The sequence below is a fragment of the Ooceraea biroi genome, chromosome 4, assembly GCF_003672135.1.
Source record: "Ooceraea biroi isolate clonal line C1 chromosome 4, Obir_v5.4, whole genome shotgun sequence".
Taxonomy (NCBI): Eukaryota; Metazoa; Arthropoda; class Insecta; order Hymenoptera; family Formicidae; genus Ooceraea; species Ooceraea biroi.
In genome coordinates this window covers 14873356-14894263 of record NC_039509.1, presented here as the reverse complement: position 1 = coordinate 14894263, position 20908 = coordinate 14873356, and the positions used below count along the sequence as shown (strand labels likewise).

Sequence of the window (20908 nt, the reverse complement as noted above, 5' to 3'; positions counted from 1 at the left end):
AAAGTTAATTTCCAGGTCTGCATGTTTGTCTGCATATCATTTTTTTCTGTTGTGGGATTGACGGGTGGACGCAGCCGGAGGAATCATCGGAGAGAATAGAGAATAAACCGGGATCGAAAGCAACTGCATCGTGGTGCAGCCTGTCTCCATCGCGTGGCTTGCGCCGGAAGGGAGACGGTGAAAAACAAAACGAGAAACGTGCGAATCGGAGTGCCCCTCGCTGAATTTCCCTCGAGAAAATCACCTTATCCCCCAACCTCGATCCTTGTTCCCGCAGACAGGAATGAAATATCTATTTGCATACGCGAGCCCCGGTCTCGCGGCGGTCTCTGAACTCCCGGCAAGGTAAATAACGACGTGAATTCCGCGCCATCGATGGCGGCAGCAATCGCGACGGCAATTGCGAATTGAAGATTCGTTGCTGCGAGAGAATCGCTGAGAGATCCACTTTCTTCAATAAATGAGTTATCCGCCATTTAGTATTCGCCGAGTGGTGATGCGGGGCGAAAAAGGCATTCACCGCTTGCAGTTTTCACCGCAAGAATTACTTCGGATTGTGAATATGGAAATATGCAACAGGAACGCGAGTACAGGCACAAAAAATGCAGTGCCATTAATCTACCATTCCATTCCATCGATAAAATAAAATATTTCAAAACGTTTCAGAATGAAGGCTTGATATTAAGAAAAAAAGCTGTTATCGTAAAGTGTCAAGACATAACTATTTCTTGATGCTCTTACATTTTTCAAGAAAACCTAGTCTTGTTCTTGCGCTTTCAATCTCCATCTCGTTATCTCGTTATTCGCGAGACAAACGCAAGGTAACGCGACCCCTTGTTAGGTTCTATCTTCAAAAGTTTTTCTTCAACTCAATGTTACATCGACGTAATCCGATAAATGCATAATCTCCTTGAGCCGTCGTATGTATTACGAAAGCCGTGCCGCGGAAAGAGATCAAAGCGCGAGCAAATGCTTTACGATGCTTTTATATCGGAGTTGCTGGCTCAAAGAACCTAAGGAAAGAGATTAAACGCAAACACGCGAATGTTACAACGAATCGGTAAGGTAATGTTGGAACGTATTGACTTATGTCTGTGCAAAGTGCAGCCAACAGACGTATATCAGTTACAGAATTACGCTGTCGAGGCAATTTCGAAGTCAAACCTTCCTCCACAAGAATGCTGCACTCATGTTTTATGCCTCTACCGAGCATGTGAAAATATATCTTTCAAATTTTCCTCTCATATTATTGGGTTGTAACAAAAGTTCATAGCGTTATTTTAGTGAAATTCCAAAACAAAATTATTACATATATTTATATGCATAAATATTTATTCAGCTACATGTGCGCCTTCTTGTTCTACTAACATTTCCCATCATTGTGATATAGTTTCATGATTTCATCTTTCCAGATCTTGCCATCTTTTTTTCATTAAAAAAAATTAAACAACGCTATTACTTTTATTACAATCCAATATATGCATCCTCAGCGAACATCTTTCTATATTTTTTTTTAACAAACATTTCCTACATTTTCTACATTTCCTCTCTGATCTTCTTCTCTCTCTTTTTTACTAACAATTTTTCATATAATAATATATTTACATCGAGATTTACATTATGTTTATTGTCACGTTGTAAGTTTCCGTTATTAGTGTCGGGCAATATGCACATAAATTTTCTGATGATGCAGAGGATAAAAAAACAAAGGTGGGAGAATGGACTACTGTATAACACGATATAACACAATATGCTTTGTACGTAAATTAATATTAAGGCACACAGTGTGCGGCGAATAGTATAGAGCGAATGGTATGAATGCTAGAGGGAGCCGAGCACGTCAATACACCATAGAGAAATCCGGTCCACTCTATGCCAGTATCTGCAATCTATTGTGGCGTATTTTGCTCCGAGTGTAAATCGGTAACTTCATTAATTAGACAATAGCGTTTAGTCTGGCGTCTTAACGAGAAACGACTGTCATAGTTCCACGACCGACGAATAGCTCTTTTAGCCTGGAAATAGCAGTGATCCACAAATCCTGTGTGTAGCGCAATTAAAGAGAGCTAACCTTGGAAATTAAATTCCATACATTAATAATGAAATGAAAGGCCATACTTATGCCCTTGATATCCGAATTGAAAATGACATATCTTCTTCTTCTCATCAAAATTCGCGTTACCACCAAATCTTGCCAAGTAAGATATGGCTCGAGTTAAAGACAAAAATAATTCTAGTATTAATGTAAGTTCGAGTTATAAGGAATAATTGTGTACAGCAACGTGCAACATTGATCCCACACAACAGTACGCCATAGTGTTAAATGATGGAGGATAATATCGTAAAATAAATATATCACGGAAATGTACTAAAGTGGAATGCAGCAAGTAAAGCGCCGCGCATGTCTACATGTGTGCGTTCGCACCAGTTAAAGGGTTGACTAACGTGATCCAGCGCGTTAGTTATGATAAATGGCCAGGCAGTCGGCAGCTAAACTTCGGCTTATAAATCTATCTTACTGTCAGCCTAACACGGCCTACGACCGCTGACCGTTCCCGAATCGCGCAACTGGTTCGCCAAAATTTCATCAGTCTCCATGATGGATGTCGTCGATCGAAAATTAATACGCGATTTCCATCAAGATTGCAACTACGAACAATAAATAAAGATCCAAATTAGCTTCGACACCAGTGATTTAAAATATGATAATTCTTTATTCACGACCAAGAACTGGTGAAACAAAATATTGGTAGCACTACGTTTCGACCTCAAATTAGGGTCCTTATCAAGTGCGAAATAGTCACTTTCTACAAAAAAATACATAACACAAACTATCAAAGACAAAATTATAAAAAATAAAAAATATAAAAATATATATAAAGAATTTCTGCGGGGTTCTGACAATAAAAAATATATAAAGGATTTCTGCGGCGATCAGACAATAAAAATTACAAAAATAACGTACTTCCAAAAAGCAACCATCAATTATCTCCAACGGGAGCAGCGACACAAACAAAAAGACACATTGCGGAGACACTGAAACAGCGTCTTGCTCAGTTCAACACCGAATGACGAATTCACGCGTTCCGAGATAGATGTGTTTTTCGCAAAATATTGTTGTATACAATCGGTAGGTTCTCCGTGTCCTTTTGTAAGTTCAAGGTATTATTATGCTGCTTTATGAAGACCATCTCAGCACTTTCTCGTTTCTTGAGGTGGTCTTCACGATGCAAAACGTCTTTTGACTGGACGAATGTTCACATGTTGAAAGAATTATAAGAACATAAAGAATTATAATTCGTAGAAATATGAAAAATCTCTCACGATACAGAGGTTCATTGTTCTCCATCTTGTTTACCGATTTACATATTTGCAATTTCTCTGGTATTTATATGGTATTCATGAAGCGTCGGGGATGAACGTAAGCCAAGAGGGACACGCGATCCCTTGCGAAGTCAGAAAAATTCACGCAACTGGTCCCCGAGCATACTTTCGATTAGTCTTTCCCGCGAGGAATTTTCCCCTTGACGTCGCAAATGGAGCTGTCAGTCACAACGAGGAGGCAACGACGGACAGTTTTGTAGTGAAAGTTTCCTCGACGGCAGCATGGAGGGACAAATCGACATGAGAAGATAGAACGAAGTAGTCTCGAGAGTAACACACGCGTTTCGCGCACGTGCTAACGCTCGAGCATGTCTGGCATGCAAAAGCTCCGAAATAGCTTGCAGTTCCTTATTACATCGCTGATGCTGACAGCTTTTGTGTACGACGAAGAGTCGGAGAATTAAAGACAAAGAGAAAGACGCTCGCGCTTCCTTGGTCTTTTGTATTCGCTCAGACATTCTTCCAGAGAAGGGAACGAGGAAGTTTGCAATTCGTATCTCATTCGTTTCTCATTCTCTTTTCCCTACACAACTTTATGCAAAGAAGGTATCATCATTGCTTCAATAATGCTTCAGTTGAATCTTTATTTATAATAAATATCAAGTTGATTTTTTTATTCGCGAGAAATCTTCATTTTTAAGCATTTCTAATTAACATTGTTAAAATACGCTCAATATTTTAGACCAAGAAAATTGCGTCCCAAAGAAAATGTAAATGTAAAGAGTAGCTAATGGCGTGTGACATTCAATTAAATTATTAAAGTCTTAAATTCAATTAATTATAAAATTCAATTAATAATATATAAATTATTAAATTCAATTAAAATATCGGGAAATAAGATCGCCGCCACATTGGCTGATAAACCGCGAGTGTGTTCGCTTTAAGAGCTAAGTATCGATGATTCGCTACAATAGCCACTAACATATCGCCCCGGAAAAGCAATACGTCCCAGAGCGGAAAGCACGGACGTAATACCACGGAGCAAAAGTCGGGCGTATTCCGTCTCGATTAGAGATCTCCGCGTCTCGCGGTTTCGGAGGAAACATTCAACTCGCGCAAAGTGGTAAAAAGTCACGGAATATAAAACTTTTCGGCGCGCGACTCGGAAAGTATAAGCATTATAATAAATGCTGGGCGCCGCGACGTCTGGCGCGAAACCGAAGGAAGATTCTTCATGGATATTTTCCTAATTGTTTAGCGTACACGCGGAAAAATTTAATTGAAACGTAGTAAATGAATATCAAGGTAGATGTAATAAAGATAATTCTTTATCATATTTTATACAGTTAGAAGCTCGTAAATTCGTAAAATAGTTTTCTACATTGATTGGTACGATCTGTTATATAGTATTTTGTTATTTCTAATCGTTGCTAAGTCTGTTGCACTTTACAAGCATATCGAGCCAATGGCGACATTAAGAAAGAAATTTGCTCGTTATATGCGCCAGGAGAATCGACCGAGAAGACTTTCTGCAAAATGAACAGAGGCCATCAACGCGTCGCACCGCTCGTTCGAAGTTCCGACTTAATTAACAACGAAATTTGTTACAATTCCCGCATAGATCAGACGCTGCTGCGGCTTGCGTAACTGCACGGGCTCGAACACGCGCGACGTAATCCTTGGCTTGAAGAGCTAATTAGTTCATAATTCTCCGCCGCAACAACGCCGTTATTTGTGAGCGAAGATTAACACCGTGTTCCTAGCTGATAAAAAATATCTTAATAAATAATACATTATTTCACTATTATCTCGACATTTTCCAATGTCGCGCGCTATGCTTAAACCACAAAAATGACCACGAAAAGAAGAAAGATATTTAGATTAATCGAGTATCAAATACCTAAAGATATTTCTATAACAGATAGCTGCATGTAGGAGCTATCTTCTTCGTGTGCTTACTGACACTTGATATATGGATCTTTCTCCATTATCTTGGAAATGGCAGATATTGTGTGATGCACGGTACGAGAAGTGATTCTAATTAAGCATCGCGTGTTAATCGACTGAAATTGCTTCGTTTCGCCTTGCTACGCTCACTCGCGCGCAAACTGTTTGTTATCCAAGCACCCCGTCGAAGATTTGTGTGCCTCTTCATCTTCTGGAGCGAGGATTCTCTTAGTCCGAGCGGATAACATCAAAAGTTTACGAGATTTGCGAGCGAAAAGCGTGAATAAAGCTGTGGACCGTACCTACTTAACTTCCGTTCTTTGTGTATGTGTGTCCTCCCCTTTTTCCTTTATCTTTCTTTTCTACCTTAGCCTGTCTGATAGTATCTTTCTAATTTTCCTCTACATCTATCTCATTAGCTAAAATATCGATTATTAACGAAAGTCGATTGATAAAAGTAATCAAAGCAGAAGCGAGTGGTTTTTTAAATACTCGATTGGTGATTTAAATTTACTGTATTACATGGTATTTACTGAAAACTACGATGATGACTACAATAGAGAAAAGTGAAAAAGGTTTTGTAAATGAATGCATCGGCACGATCGTTGGATCATAAATGATTAAATAGAATGCAAATTATAATATATGTAATTACAAACACAATGCGCGTTATTACAATGCGCAATGGAAATTACGAGTGTTTATTGTCGTACTCTCGCAACGGATTTTCTTTCTTATCGAGTTGAGCAACTGTGTACATTTAAATAATTCAATAAAGCAAGGAAAATTCAAATTCAATCGTCGCAAATGCGTGGAAATATTTAAACGACCGCTCGAGGTATTGCAGTCTCACGCCTCGATAAAATGCCTCAACCAGCTTTAATAATTTCCTGAATCCTACCTCGTTGCTCGGCGATTCGAAATTTTAATCTCGCCCAGCGGGCGCGACTGCCGAGTAAGATTAACTCTGTTTTTCACTTTTACTGAATTAAAATCCATTTTCATAAGCGTTCGCGCGCAGCCCGTGGCCGCGTAGCGCGACGCTTTAACTCAGCGCAAAACAACGGGACCGTAACTTTTGATTAAGACGACCGAGGAATTAAAGTCCCTCCGTAAGAAAGAGAAAAAAAAACAAGGAGCAAGCGCGAGAGAAAAGGGTGAAAAGGGGGAAGCAGGAGGAAATTTATGCGCATTTACGTGAGAACAGCGCCGTTTCCGGTGGTTGCGCGCGCGAAAGAGGTACGAGAAGAGAGGAAGCTCGTGTAAAGAGAAGCGCAATTCTAATCGCCTCTCCCCTTCTTCTCACTATGCGATGGTCGCCGCTTTTTGAGAGACAAAAGGGCGACGGGGGTTCCTCTCTGTTCTCTATCTTCGAAGAGAAAGACTTCGATCGATGAATACTCGACGAGTCGAGCGTCTAGTACTTTCGTCGCGATGCAAAGAGATTAATACTGTCTTTGATACTGCAGTGTGACTAAAGTGCACTATATCTCGATGTAGTCTCGCTTTTATCGCTATTAATTGTTACTTAATGCTTAATTATTATCTAATTTGAAAATTCAGGAATATTCACACCATTTATCTTGAATTATGACTTTAAACAGCGCGAGAAGATTGCAAGAAATTGTGATAGAAATGTGAAGCTTATTTACTAAGATTAAATGTTGAATGTAATAATGAATTAAATTTGTATTAATGCAAAACTGTCTCCTACACACATCGTGACATTGAACTCAATTGCATTGAATGCAATTATAATGTGCAACATGTAATTTTTACACGATGTCCAATTTCTTCATCCATAAAAAAGTAATGATATCAATACAAAATATACACATATTATTCATCCTTCGTCCCGCGATATTAGCGAACAATCTCACGAAGCAGTCTGAGTTAATCCCGATGCAAGATGACTCACACAATCGCGCGGTTGGAATAACATTTCTCCTCTCGTCCGAGTAACGGGCGGTATCGCGGATGTATCTTACAAGATGAAGACGACTTAACGGATTTCACCTCGCCTTTACGTACGTAGTGGAAGCGATTACATCCATCGGATTACCGAAACACGCGACTACGCTCGCCATGCCGACGCGCGGTTGGTTCCTTAGAATATCCCTCGGCGAATTTGTCTCTTAGGGTAAGTGCCGGTCTTAAGATCGAGATTCCGCGGGGGAGAGGCGTTACGTATGTACTCGCGTTGGTGGTTGCGGGTACGCTCTTGTACCACGAGCAAATCCACCGGGTTCAAATTTCATTAAGCCGTAATCCTCGAAGATCTCGCTCTTCGACTGTACACGGTAATTTAGCAGATTAAGCGATACGCCCCTACGTCCCCGAGAGATAACGCGTGTACGAAAAGCTGCGTCCCTGGTTAACCCTTCTTGCTGGGAAATGGAAGGAAGAACTTTGAAGACGTGCGCGCAAGTTACGCAAAGCTTCCCTCTAGAGGAGAGAAGGAAAGCAGCACTGCCCTTATGATGTTATTTAAACTTTAATCGCGGTATCTTTGTCAAATAAGAAAGAGATACTGTACAGGAAGAAGGTGGTAGAACGATTTGAATGTAAACCATGTAAATCTTTAGCTCGATACTACTTGCATAAATCAAGTTTTGGAATCACCTGCAAACTTTTGCAAAATTCTCTCGGAGAGTGTTCTTCATCTTGATATTAATCATATTATAAATATGAATCATATGTATTTTGATCGGCTCTCAGTGCTAGTTATTCTTTTATATGTCTGGACAAAATAGTTTCGAAATTACAAGCGAAATTACAAATGCATTTCGCAGACGAAATTAAATGAGGAAATTCTATCGTTTATTTAAATTCAGACGAGCTTCACTCTGCTGGATGTTTAATCTCGTACAATTATTCATCAGAATGAAAATGGCACCGTAGCATTAATCGCGGTAACATTTTAAACATTTATCCTGTAATGGATCCGGATAATCCACTTCTGCTCGAACCGTTAGTTTGCTTGATGCAAAACAAACGTTCTCCTTTATCATTAACTGTTCGCTTGACAATCTCGTGGACTACCGCGACCAAACAATCGATTTAGCGTGATCAAACAAGGCGACGAAGTTGCTCCGAGTTGTAATTACTCGGAATATTTGTGTTATTTATTATCCAGTATGAATTATAGACGATAAAATACCTTCCAATCATTTCTGTTATAATGGCTAGCTTCTAAACGCATTCAAAATATGAGTGTTTCACAACGCCTCGGACAGAATTCGGACATCCTGTCCTTACCATCGCATCAACGCAAGACGTTCACAATCTAATTCAATGAACCGTCTTTGATAGAGACACGATGGCGTTTAGAGCGCAGGTTGCAGATTCGATCAAGTATGGTCGAATCCGATTGAAATGCGAATCACACGCGTCCACCAGCGGTCGTCGGTAAATCTGGCCTCTTGTATAGGGGCATTTGCTATTGCTATATATGGTGTCTAAATACAAATGCACTTGATTACTCCTTTGATCCTCTCGCTGCGTTTCTCTCATTAAGCGCCGCGCCACGTTAAGATCCCACAGCATCCTAACGCAGCGAAGTTACCGTCGCGAGATACATTGCCGCATTGAGTAGAGCCTGTGGCTTAAATTTCATTACAGCGATTACGCGTGACGATCTATAATACACCGTGAATAAGGCCGTATCATACTGTATATAGAGACAACGTTCGTTACACGAAATTCTCTTGGACATTTCCGCCCTTCGCGTCGCGATAATAACCGTGGCTTTTTATTCGTTTCCATTCGTTTCAAGGTATACAGTTCAGACTCCCGGACCACATAATTCTAACGACAATTTCCTGGATGAGTTCCAAGTGAGTTTGCCAGAATTTTAATCTGACTTTTAATTACCACGAGACATTCGATACTGAATATTCAAAAGTTGCAACAGATGTCGACCACTCTCCAAGTTTTCTCCAACGAAAAAGTCTAGGAAAAAGCTATTTAAATTAATTAAAGTATCCATCGACAAGAATCCCGCTTCAAACGCATTTTGCATGATGTATAATTAATTGCTTGATTATAGAACTTCATAAATTTGGCTGAACTATGATTATGGTGCTGCATACCAGGCTGTGTCAAGCGAATCAAACCTGAGGCGGTCCTCATAATGTCTGTCAGGCACATCTGTCCTTCGCTATTTAGTTTCGAGGGAATTTAGTGGACCAAGTGATATTACCAAGTCCGGGATTATTTAGAAGCTTGCGACCGCAAGGTCTACAAATTCTGCTGGCGCGCAAGGTGCAGGCGCAATACACTACACGCCATACTCTACTGCAGGTGGCACGACACGCGTATTTACGAACACATGTTTCACAGGAATCGACTGTTCCCCGCGCGTAACACTTCGATATTCGCACTGTTTTCCCATGTGTTTCGTCATGCGATTCATTAATATCTGCTTTCAACAATACCATAAATTAATGTAATTATAATGCAATTAAATAATATAATATTATTTGAATACTTTATGAATAAAAATCCAATAACGTCTTGCAGACTTCAATATTGTGCTGCTGCACTGAAAAAATGTGCGTCGAGAAGTTCGAGAAATATATTTTCAACAAATCGTACGTGGCAACGTATTTGCACGTCTTGTCATTCACCTGTGAATGGTATCGAAATTATTGCTTCGCATATCTTCGCACATTTGTATTGAGGGTTACTTTTTTCCGAAAAAAGATGAGAAACGCAGAGATTTAATTGAGAATTAATGCTGAAGTTTTTTCGTGAAATGTAATTACCACATTATTTCACGAGTATCACAGAACGTAGTGCAGTGCATAATTAAAGTTAAACATTCCATTCGTAACTTGAAGGTAAATTTTTCTCCAACTCAGCCAAGTATTTTAGCTGTTAGCGTGAAGCGCAAATATCTCGCTTCTAAAGGGAGATACTTCATAATGCAAACACATTTGAAATACTTGCAAAATTATACTAAAAAGGGATCTCGATCATTCCACAGAAAATGAGCACGATGTTTCGCGAGATTTGTTATTCGATTCGTCAAAGAGTACGCTGCACAAGTTTCGTGCAAACCTTCCGAAACACTCTCGCAACGCTAAGGCGATTCGCTCCACGAGTCGAGCAAGTCTGCGCAACGGTGTGCAATGTTATTCCGTCTACTTAGAGTTTTGTAATGTTTCATGCAAAGTGAACGCGAAAGGCGCGCGCGCGCCATCGCAGCACCTGGACAAACTCCGGCTAGGAGCAGAATAGCGGACGGAGACAGAAATCGTCGGAGACGATATTTCCCCGGGACAGTGTTTCGTGAACTAGAAATCCATATCCATTCATCCGTGAGACGATATCGCGGATGTATCACTCGCGTTTTCTTCACTCCGCTCTTTCACACACTCGCCATCTCGACGCGAATCCTTCCACACTTGCAACTCACCGGGAAATCACCGACAGAGAATGAATAGTGTACGTGATAGACACGAAATATCGTGCACCTCTGATAAAACACCCGCCAGCCGGAAAAATATTTCATAAGAGGCACGATCGTACCCTCGTTCGTGTACTTACACTCGGTTCCGGAGTTGTAAAGCGGAAAAACTCAAATTTTAACCCTCTCTCTTCCTACATGCTTATATTTCATTTCCCCGTCCGCTCGTAGCTGATATCTCTGGTATCGCAAAATCGACTCGAAATCGATCGAAGAATCCCGCTAAAATTAGGGTCGGGAATTCCGACGCGCCCTGTGAATCTGCCATTTTAGTTCAGAGCAACAAGTGCTAGCGGCATGAGCGCTAAGGGGTTAAATATATGGGGTGCTGTAGAGTGTGACTTTTTCCTCTTCTTGGTTTTCTGCTTATCGAAAGACAGCAGGTTCGCGTCAGGAGTGAACCTTCTGCCGCTCGAGACGCATCGAAGGCACTCTGAAATGTAGCGGATCGTACGTGTCAGCAACGCATATCGGAAGCACTACACGAGCACGTACATTGTCGATCGTCCCCGCGCATTTGCCCGGCGCCTCCCCCGGAGACTTTTGTCGCGAGTCGAAGTGGCGGGTCGGAAACGTGACATATCGAGAAGTCGCTGTTTTATTCGTCCTCTTTCATTTATGCGAGACAATTTCGCACGCGGCACCGGTGAGTGATGCATCGGGTCCATCGAGAGTTCGATGAACTGTGTTTGACGCCACGTCGATAAACAATTTCAGTGGCTTTGGTGCAAAACCCTGCTCTCGTAGTTACTACAGTACGCTCGAGTGTGTATCTTTTTTATTACAATGCAAATTAAGCGAGTGACTGTCCGGAGACTCTCCGAATAACCAACCGTACCATGGAGGATAAGCGTGGAATAATCTGTTCTCATCGACGCGCTCGGTGTTAAATTCGAGTCTTTTTTCACGTATATCGAGATTACAGGTTCTACATTGAATCAGGTTGGGATATCTCAAACTGAAACGCGCAACGTTAATTAATAATACGTAATTGGATAGTGGTTTCACATGGACGTCTCCCTCGATACATTGAAACTTTCCAGAATTTTATACGTAATCTACGAGGCCGCTCGCGTCAAGCTATTCATCGACAGTAATTAACTTTAATTGGACATGCTTGGTAAGACCAACCCTGTAACAATTTTAGAGAACTTCAGCAATAAAGTTCTACGATAATGTTCACGTAACATCCAGCAGGAAAGCGAGTTACATGTAATATCATGTTTCTCAGAATCCCAAATAATGTTTTGCTCAATTTCGAAAACCGATCCTTTTCGAAATGTGCAAATTTGATTCTACGTGTCAAATATCAGTTTCTATTGCCATAGCTACGAAATTTACAGTGGTTTATCATAATATTGGCATGATTATTACTATACTATATACTACGTTAATGTATTAATGATACATATTAATTTCAATTAATTATTCAATATTAATTGCAGCTAATCGCCAACTGATGAACTACCTTATCGTTCAACAACATGACATAATTCTTCGATTCCCTCTGTATTTAATCACGTCGCCGCGCACAAAGTCAAGAATTCACGCCGTAAGCACGAAACAACCAGCAAATTTGTTGCCGAGTCGAGACGCGCCTTTTTATCAAGTGCCGTTAACGCAGACGAGCTTAGTCGCATAAATGCGCCGCGCGTGATCGAGTTAAAATTTTATGGAAGCTTTCGAGCTTCAGCAACGCGAACGAGTGAGCACGAGTAAAAGGATTATTAACGCGAGTATGGAGAACTGGAGCTTTTTCTGCTCTCGAAAGTTCCTTAACGCGCCTCGCTGAACTTCCGGTAACATTGTACGTTCACGCCGATTTCTCGCCGTAGTTTCAAACGGCACACCAATGTCCCCTCTTCCAACGTTTTTTCCGATGTGTGCGAATAACTTATGTAACAACGAACCCCGACGATCGCCAGGACTTCTCGTCAGGTTTTTAAATATAACATTTCGTATGTTACATAAATGTAGTATAAAAGACTTCTGATTTTTTGAAAAAGAAAAGAATGAGCAACCTGCTCATTACTTTTCCGAAAAATGTATCGTTTTCCGAAAACAAGGGACAAAATTCAAAACCGTGACATCGGAGTCATATCTTTGATTCTGTTTGCGCTTGTTTAATACGAAATGTTTGATTTTCACATTTGGATAGAAAGCTTAACTTACAAATATAATTCTGTTAACAGCATCAATTAACGAAAATAAAAGAAAAACGTTCAAATAAATCGTGGTTAGGTTTCCATGTATATAATTTAGTTGAAAAACATGGGCCGAACTCAATATCGATACCATCAATGCACGTGTATCGCTGAAATATCAGTAGTTTTAACTTCCTGACTATCAATGCAATAAAAAAAATCAACTCGGACAGACAGAAGGCGAAATACAATATTTCATCAAACAGATAAAAATTTTATATTTTATTGTTTTAAAGGATATAATACTAAACGTTTGATTTTCCGCTGAAAAAACAGTACGGGAACAACATCGAGTTTCACATGGCGCAATGCAAAAGCTTACAAACTTCATTTTATTTCGACAGGATAGATATAAGCTGTACTCGACCACTTTCTTAATACTCTTAGTTAGAAAGTGTGTCGAATTATTTTCCGAATGTATTTCGGATGTGATTCGGATACCGTGACATTTAGTCCACGGCGCATTGTGTGCTCTAATTAATAAAGTGTTACTATAAACGAGTCTTGAAGGTCAATTCTCAGTAATTGTGCTACAATCTTACGGCGTGACGTCACGCATATATCCGGCATCTCACAGAATCTCTTTCTTATTCAATAAAATCCCGCGCGATACATCGTAGTATTACATGTTACCACGTAAAAAAATGCATCTTGTTGCACGGCAACTTTCTAAAATTCGCATCGCCTCTCGATTCCTGCAAAACGTTATATTCATCTACGTTAATACACGCGGTTTAATAAGATTACATCACATGACACAATTTTAATTTCACAAATTTGCGGATCAAGCAAGAAACTTGCATCCAATTTATCGCCACGTTTATTGAATAAAATCTCATGGTAGAGTCATTCTTTATACCATAATAAAGAAGAAAAATAATATCAGAAATGGTTTACGCATAATCACCTAATTCCTCCTTACCCGCACAATGTTTGAGGTAAATGGAAGCACCTCTCAAAGTTGAATAAAGAAAAACTGGCATGCGTGAAAGATACACTTTTTTTCCTTTCCTTCCCAGAGGGAATTCCGGGGAAACGGAACGCTTAATCGAATTATCCCTCTTGATATCACAGCTAGAATACAAAGCAGAGGAAGATGAAACGAATCGCCAACTCAGGGTCAGATGCAATCACCGATACAATTGTACGCCCGAGTCACGGCGTGCACAATGCAACGTCATTGCCAGGCTTAAAGCGTTAATAAACGGCAGAAATGGGCACGATCGAGAGATCGGAGTTTATCGGCCGAGTTAAGCGTGGGTCGCGGGTCTCATCGTGCTCATTGTCACATCGCATCGCGGGCATCGCAAAGCGGCCGCGGCTCGGAACAATGAGAGGATACAATGTCGTTTATCAGGTCCAGGTGAAATGCACAGGTCGAAAGGGTTATCGCAGGTTATCGGCATCTAAAACTCACTCCCACGTCTCCTACAGTTTCCGGCAATTTTGCAAACTTTGTTTTCAACAATCGGGTGTAAGTGTAACACGTCGAGATACGAGTATACGCGACTATGCACGTACGCTCGGAAATACGTTATTTCCCTCGGCCTTTCATATCGTATCGCCTTTCATTATACAACGCGACGTAGAAATTCCCATGACAGCGAGTAAGCATTTCCGAGATGAAAATGAGATCCAAAATTCATATGGACTCGCAATTTTTCGCAATCTAATGCATCGTGATCCAACTGAGCAACATAAAAGATAGGGAACGTTAAAATCTATCATGTTCGTATCCCACAACGCGCTTTAAGTTCGAAATTTGGATTTACATGAATAAAATTCGAATCGCTTGACAATATCTGGTATTAAATCTGGAATATAATGCACGGGAGATAACGGGCTCATGAAGGAATACAATCAAAATGTGCGGTAGATATGGTACAATATTTTCAAACTAATAGCATCTCTTTCTTATTGTTTGTGTGTGTGTGTGTGTGTGTGTATGTGGAATTGCTAATGTGAATACATTATACATTATACAAATGCTTATTATACAAATAACACGGATCTTATTATATTCGGCACAGTTTAAATTAAACTTTTATAAGCGGTTTTTGAAATAAATATCTACAAATAGATTCAAATATTAGTTTTCATGATGGAACTATTTTGTTCCTCGTGTTTTTACGATTCCAATTTAATTTCACTTATTATCTGACACACATATGAGAAAATCTGTATAATTTTTAATCGGCCAACTGAAATATCGTTTCACTAAAAGAAAGCAGGAAAGCAAACAGCCATACTTTGTTGTAACAGAAAGTTCGCGATGTTCAATTATGAAAATAATGCGATAAATTTTATCCACGCGTTAATGTACGTTAATAAATATCGAAATTTTATCGAAGAAAAAATGCGATAATATAATCAACAAAGCGACAATAAAATATTACAAAAATTAAACAGAGTTTAATTTAACAGAGTTACATTTAACAGAGTTTCTACGTAACGTTAAATAATTTATGTTTTATTACATACTAATTATTTTTTGCTTATGCATTATCATCACCATGCGTTGCAGATGAGGAAGAAAGCGTTATCGAACAAGCGATTACACAACAAACGAATATATCGGAAACAATACTCCTCTCGCGAAACAATGAGCGGTACTCCCGCCTCGTCAAAGAAAATTTCGCGAATCAGATGATCTCACAGATCTCACATGCTGCATCGTGAATAGAAGCGAAATCTCCCGTATTGCGTAAACGAGTGGAGGCAGAGCGCGCACTTAACAGAGGCATGTTTAAAAAGCGAGAGTCGAGCTTAATGAGGCGAGTTACGTGTCTATCCCAGGCCTAACGCCTCGTGATATCCACACTCTACGATGCCTGCATGCAGGAATAACGCTCACACCGCGTTTCGTATCCTACATTTACTTATTGCGTCACGTATACTATGTACTGCGAAAAATTACCACGAGTATCGCTGCAGCGTATGATTCAAAAAGTCACGTCAAAAATTGTGCGATTCGCGATGGCTACGCACGCAACAACATCTTGATAAATTATCGCGAAGAATTGTACATGTATATAATTATACAGGGTGTCCCGGGTTTTAACCGACAAACTGCGGGAGCATATTCTACTAGTGGAAATAAGAAAAAATTCTTATATCGAGTTTGCTTAGAAATGCTTTATTACAAAGTTATAAACCAATATTGAAAAGAAATATCAGATAAGTAACAACGGAACATAGTGTCGAATTTGGAAGGTCGAAGATGTTTATGTTACGTGTATTCACATGTATTCATGTTCACTATGTTGAAACGATTCAGTATGATTGTTACTTTCACAAGAGTAGCTGTTAGATTTCAATCGTCGTGTCAACTAGCAATTACTATCAGAATGCCAAAAGTGTTTTCAAATGAGGAATACACTGATATTCATTTCGTGTACGGATTCTGTGACGGAAATGCACGAGCTGCCGTACGAGAGTATCAACGTAGATTTCCTAACAGGAGAGTACCAGATAGATTTAAAGCAACGAATTACTAATTCAGTTACTGAGATGCAACAAAATTTTCAGGAATGTCGTACCGTAACAAATTCTGTACTACGTCGATGTCTAGCTTGTATCGATGTGCAAGGACAACATTTTGAAATGCGTCACTAAATCATTGCGTAGATAATTTATATTTTTGTGAAAAAATCCGTTGTTACTTATCTGATATTTCTTTTCAATATTGGTTTATAACTTTGTAATAAAGCATTTCTAAGCAAACTCGATATAAGAATTTTTTCTTATTTCCACTAGTAGAATATGCTCCCGCAGTTTGTCGGTTAAAACCCGGGACACCCTGTATAGTGGGAAGAATGTGTCTAGTATATAATCGATTAAAAAATTCAAAAATCAAAATGTACAAGGATAAATATAATCGAGAACGCTGCAACTGAATTAAAAAGTAATTCTGTTACGTTGTTTGTGCCTCGCTCTAACGCGGAGTTAAATTTTTATGTAGTTTATAAAAACGAAGCGACGGGGCGCATCGGCAATTACCAATAAAACTTGAAGAATAGTACACATTACATCACGGCTGTATACAATTGTTTTACAGCTCGGCCTTCCACGGCTCTGCGCGATTTATACAGCCGTTGGATCTCGCGCGACTGCTATTTTACAGCGGCTACCATCGTTGGAAGCAGTTCTTTTTTACACCAGAGGCCGGAATAACGCCTGGCCGTTATTCCTGATGAGAAAAACAGCCGTAAACGCGCTATCTTCGATTGCACGCGCGCGCTTGCTGCCTTTCGGGTTATTACTCGCACTAATCCGGTAGCCACCCCCGTGAGTTTCCCGTGACTATCCCGTAAGATCTCGAAGAATTCTCCATTTCCAAGGGATTCTTGCGTCGCTTGGGAATTCAGAATTTATTATCGGTGTAATGAATCGTTCATATTAGAAGATCAAGATTCTTCTGAAACTGGAGGGAATTCATAGTGGATCTTGCTTTAATTTGCCAAGCCATCGACTGAATTTTCTCTCTAATTTCTAATTGCGAAGAACTCTAGGATTACTCGAAATATTAGAAATTTGATGTTAGCGAGGTAAATAGCCACAACGTAATTTATTACCACGGCGCATTAAATCCAATATCCGCTGGCCTGATCTTTTATCCCGTTGAAAGTTACCCCGAGAAATTTCCCGCAGAATTCCTGGCCCGCAGATTGGAAGCTTCTTGCTAATGTGATAAAATAATCTCGATATTAAGACGCGTAAGAATCTCTCATGGAGAGAAAGAGAGAAAAGGCTCAAAGTTTATTCGATCCACGGGGAGCCCCGAAGTCTGCGAGTTGTGACAACTCCACACGATAATCCGAGACGCGCGACACGTGTAAAGTCTATTTCCTCCGGGGGAATAAAAACCGACGATACGATCGTCGTCCGATCGTTTCATTCGCCATCGCGAAGATTTCACGGCGCTCCTTACGGGTCCCCATGGTCACCCGCTTTCCTTCCCCATTCATTAAATTCTATTACCTCGTACCTTTTTCACTCTCGTTCCAGCGACTGCGAGCGGATAAACGCGCGCACATTCGAATCTCGGACGAGCACTTTTTTAATGAGATATTTCGCTACCACTCGGTAACGAAACAAGCAAAGGATTCTCAGAATGAATATGACAACTCGATAGTCGCCACACGACTGATCGTTGATCTCCTTTCCGTTAACGGTATGCAGATTTTTACGGAGATTCCGCGTCGCGACGGGCATCCCGACGCCGTCATCGACAAGTATTAAGGGTGTGATTTAGTTTTGAGGGTTTTTTTTGCTCAAAAACGCATGTATTTAAATATGATAATAAATGAATACCTTAATCAAAATATTTTCCTTCGTTTTCTATAACTTTTTCCCATCTTTCTGGCAAGAGATGGATTCCACCACGATAAAATCACTCTTCTTTTCAGTCGATCCATTCGTCGACGAATTTTCGCACTTCTTCGAAATTATGAAAGTGTGTATCCTCTAAAGCGTCTTGCATCGACCGGAACAAATAATAATCGCATGGAGCAATGTCCGGAGAATACGCGGGGTGCGGTAAGACTTGCCATTCAAGCTCTAATAGTGTTTCTTTCACTGATAACGCAACGTGAGGTCGAGCGTTGTCACGAAGAAGAATCACTTTCCGTCGTTTACTCGCAATTGGTGGTCGTTTTTGGTCCAATGCTTGCTTCAACTTGTACAATTGGTGTCGATAACGATCAGCCGTGATAGTCTCATGCGGATTTAACAGCTCATAGTACGCTATCCCACCAAATACAGAGCATTACTTTTGAACCGTGAATATTGCGTCTCGGAGTGGATGTTGATGGTTCGCCTGGATCCACCCATGATTTTCTGCGTTTCGGATTATCAAAATAGATCCACTTTTCATTCCCAGTAACAATCCGAGACAAAAGACTCTTCTTTTTTTGCCTGGCAATCAACGAAATGCAAATGTTCAACCGGTTCGCAATGGCACTTTCCGATAATTCATGTCGAACCCATTTCCCTTCTTTCTGAATTTTTCCCATTTCATGTAAATGTTTGGTAACTGTTGTACGATCACATTTAATGCTCTGGCAAGAGATGGATTCCACCACGATAAAATGACTCTTCTTTTCAGTCGATCCATTCGTCGACGAATTTTCGCACTTCTTCGAAATTATGAAAGTGTGTATCCTCTAAAGCGTCTTGCATCGACCGGAACAAATAATAATCGCATGGAGCAATGTCCGGAGAATACGCGGGGTGCGGTAAGACTTGCCATTCAAGCTCTAATAGTGTTTCTTTCACTGATAACGCAACGTGAGGTCGAGCGTTGTCACGAAGAAGAATCACTTTCCGTCGTTTACTCGCAATTGGTGGTCGTTTTTGGTCCAATGCTTGCTTCAACTTGTACAATTGGTGTCGATAACGATCAGCCGTGACAGTCTCATGCGGATTTAACAGCTCATAGTACGCTATCCCACCAAATACAGAGCATTACTTTTGAACCGTGAATATTGCAGCTCGGAGTGGATGTTGATGGTTCGCCTGGATCCACCCATGATTTTCTGCGTTTCGGATTATCAAAATAGATCCACTTTTCATTCCCAGTAACAATCCGAGACAAAAGACTCTTCTTTTTTTGCCTGGCGATCAACGAAATGCAAATGTTCAACCGGTTCGCAATGGCACTTTCCGATAATTCATGTCGAACCCATTTCCCTTCTTTCTGAATTTTTCCCATTTCATGTAAATGTTTGGTAACTGTTGTACGATCACATTTAATGCTCTGGCAAGAGATGGATTCCACCACGATAAAATGACTCTTCTTTTCAGTCGATCCATTCGTCGACGAATTTTCGCACTTCTTCGAAATTATGAAAGTGTGTATCCTCTAAAGCGTCTTGCATCGACCGGAACAAATAATAATCGCATGGAGCAATGTCCGGAGAATACGCGGGGTGCGGTAAGACTTCCCATTCAAGCTCTAATAGTGTTTCTTTCACTGATAACGCAACGTGAGGTCGAGCGTTGTCACGAAGAAGAATCACTTTCCGTCGTTTACTCGCAATTGGTGGTCGTTTTTGGTCCAATGCTTGCTTCAACTTGTACAATTGGTGTCGATAACGATCAGCCGTGACAGTCTCATGCGGATTTAACAGCTCATAGTACGCTATCCCACCAAATACAGAGCATTACTTTTGAACCGTGAATATTGCGTCTCGGAGTGGATGTTGATGGTTCGCCTGGATCCACCCATGATTTTCTGCGTTTCGGATTATCAAAATAGATCCACTTTTCATCCCCAGTAACAATCCGAGACAAAAGACTCTTCTTTTTTTGCCTGGCGATCAACGAAATGCAAATGTTCAACCGGTTCGCAATGGCACTTTCCGATAATTAATGTGGAACCCATTTCCCTTCTTTCTGAATTTTTCCCATTTCATGTAAATGTTTGGTAACTGTTGTACGATCACATTTAATGCTCTGGCAAGAGATGGATTCCACCACGATAAAATCACTCTTCTTTTCAGTCGATCCATTCGTCGACGAATTTTCGCACTTCTTCCAAATTATGAAAGTGTGTATCCTCTAAAGCGTCTTGCATCGACCGGAACAAATAATAATCGCATGGAGCAATGTCCGGAGAATACGCGGGGTGCGGTAAGACTTCCCATTCAAGCTCTAATAATGTTTCTTTCACTGATAACGCAACGTGAGGTCGAGCGTTGTCACGAAGAAGAATCACTTTCCGTCGTTTACTCGCAATTGGTGGTCGTTTTTGGTCCAATGCTTGCTTCAACTTGTACAATTGGTGTCGATAACGATCAGCCGTGACAGTCTCATGCGGATTTAACAGCTCATAGTACGCTATCCCACCAAATACAGAGCATTACTTTTGAACCGTGAATATTGCGTCTCGGAGTGGATGTTGATGGTTCGCCTGGATCCACCCATGATTTTCTGCGTTTCGGATTATCAAAATAGATCCACT

The 20908-nt window shown here is 40.4% G+C and overlaps 1 protein-coding gene and 1 long non-coding RNA gene across 3 annotated transcripts in view; both read right to left on the bottom strand.

Moving 5' to 3' along the window:
- The window catches only part of LOC105284025 (cadherin-87A), a 191478-nt gene that overhangs the window by 157935 nt on the left and 12635 nt on the right, over positions 1–20908 (bottom strand). The window lies entirely within an intron of this gene.
- Positions 40–15984, bottom strand: LOC105284021. The gene is made up of 2 exons (XR_894798.2): positions 2966–15984; positions 40–2807 (listed from the first exon to the last, which is right to left on the bottom strand). It is a non-coding gene; the product is annotated as an uncharacterized LOC105284021 (long non-coding RNA).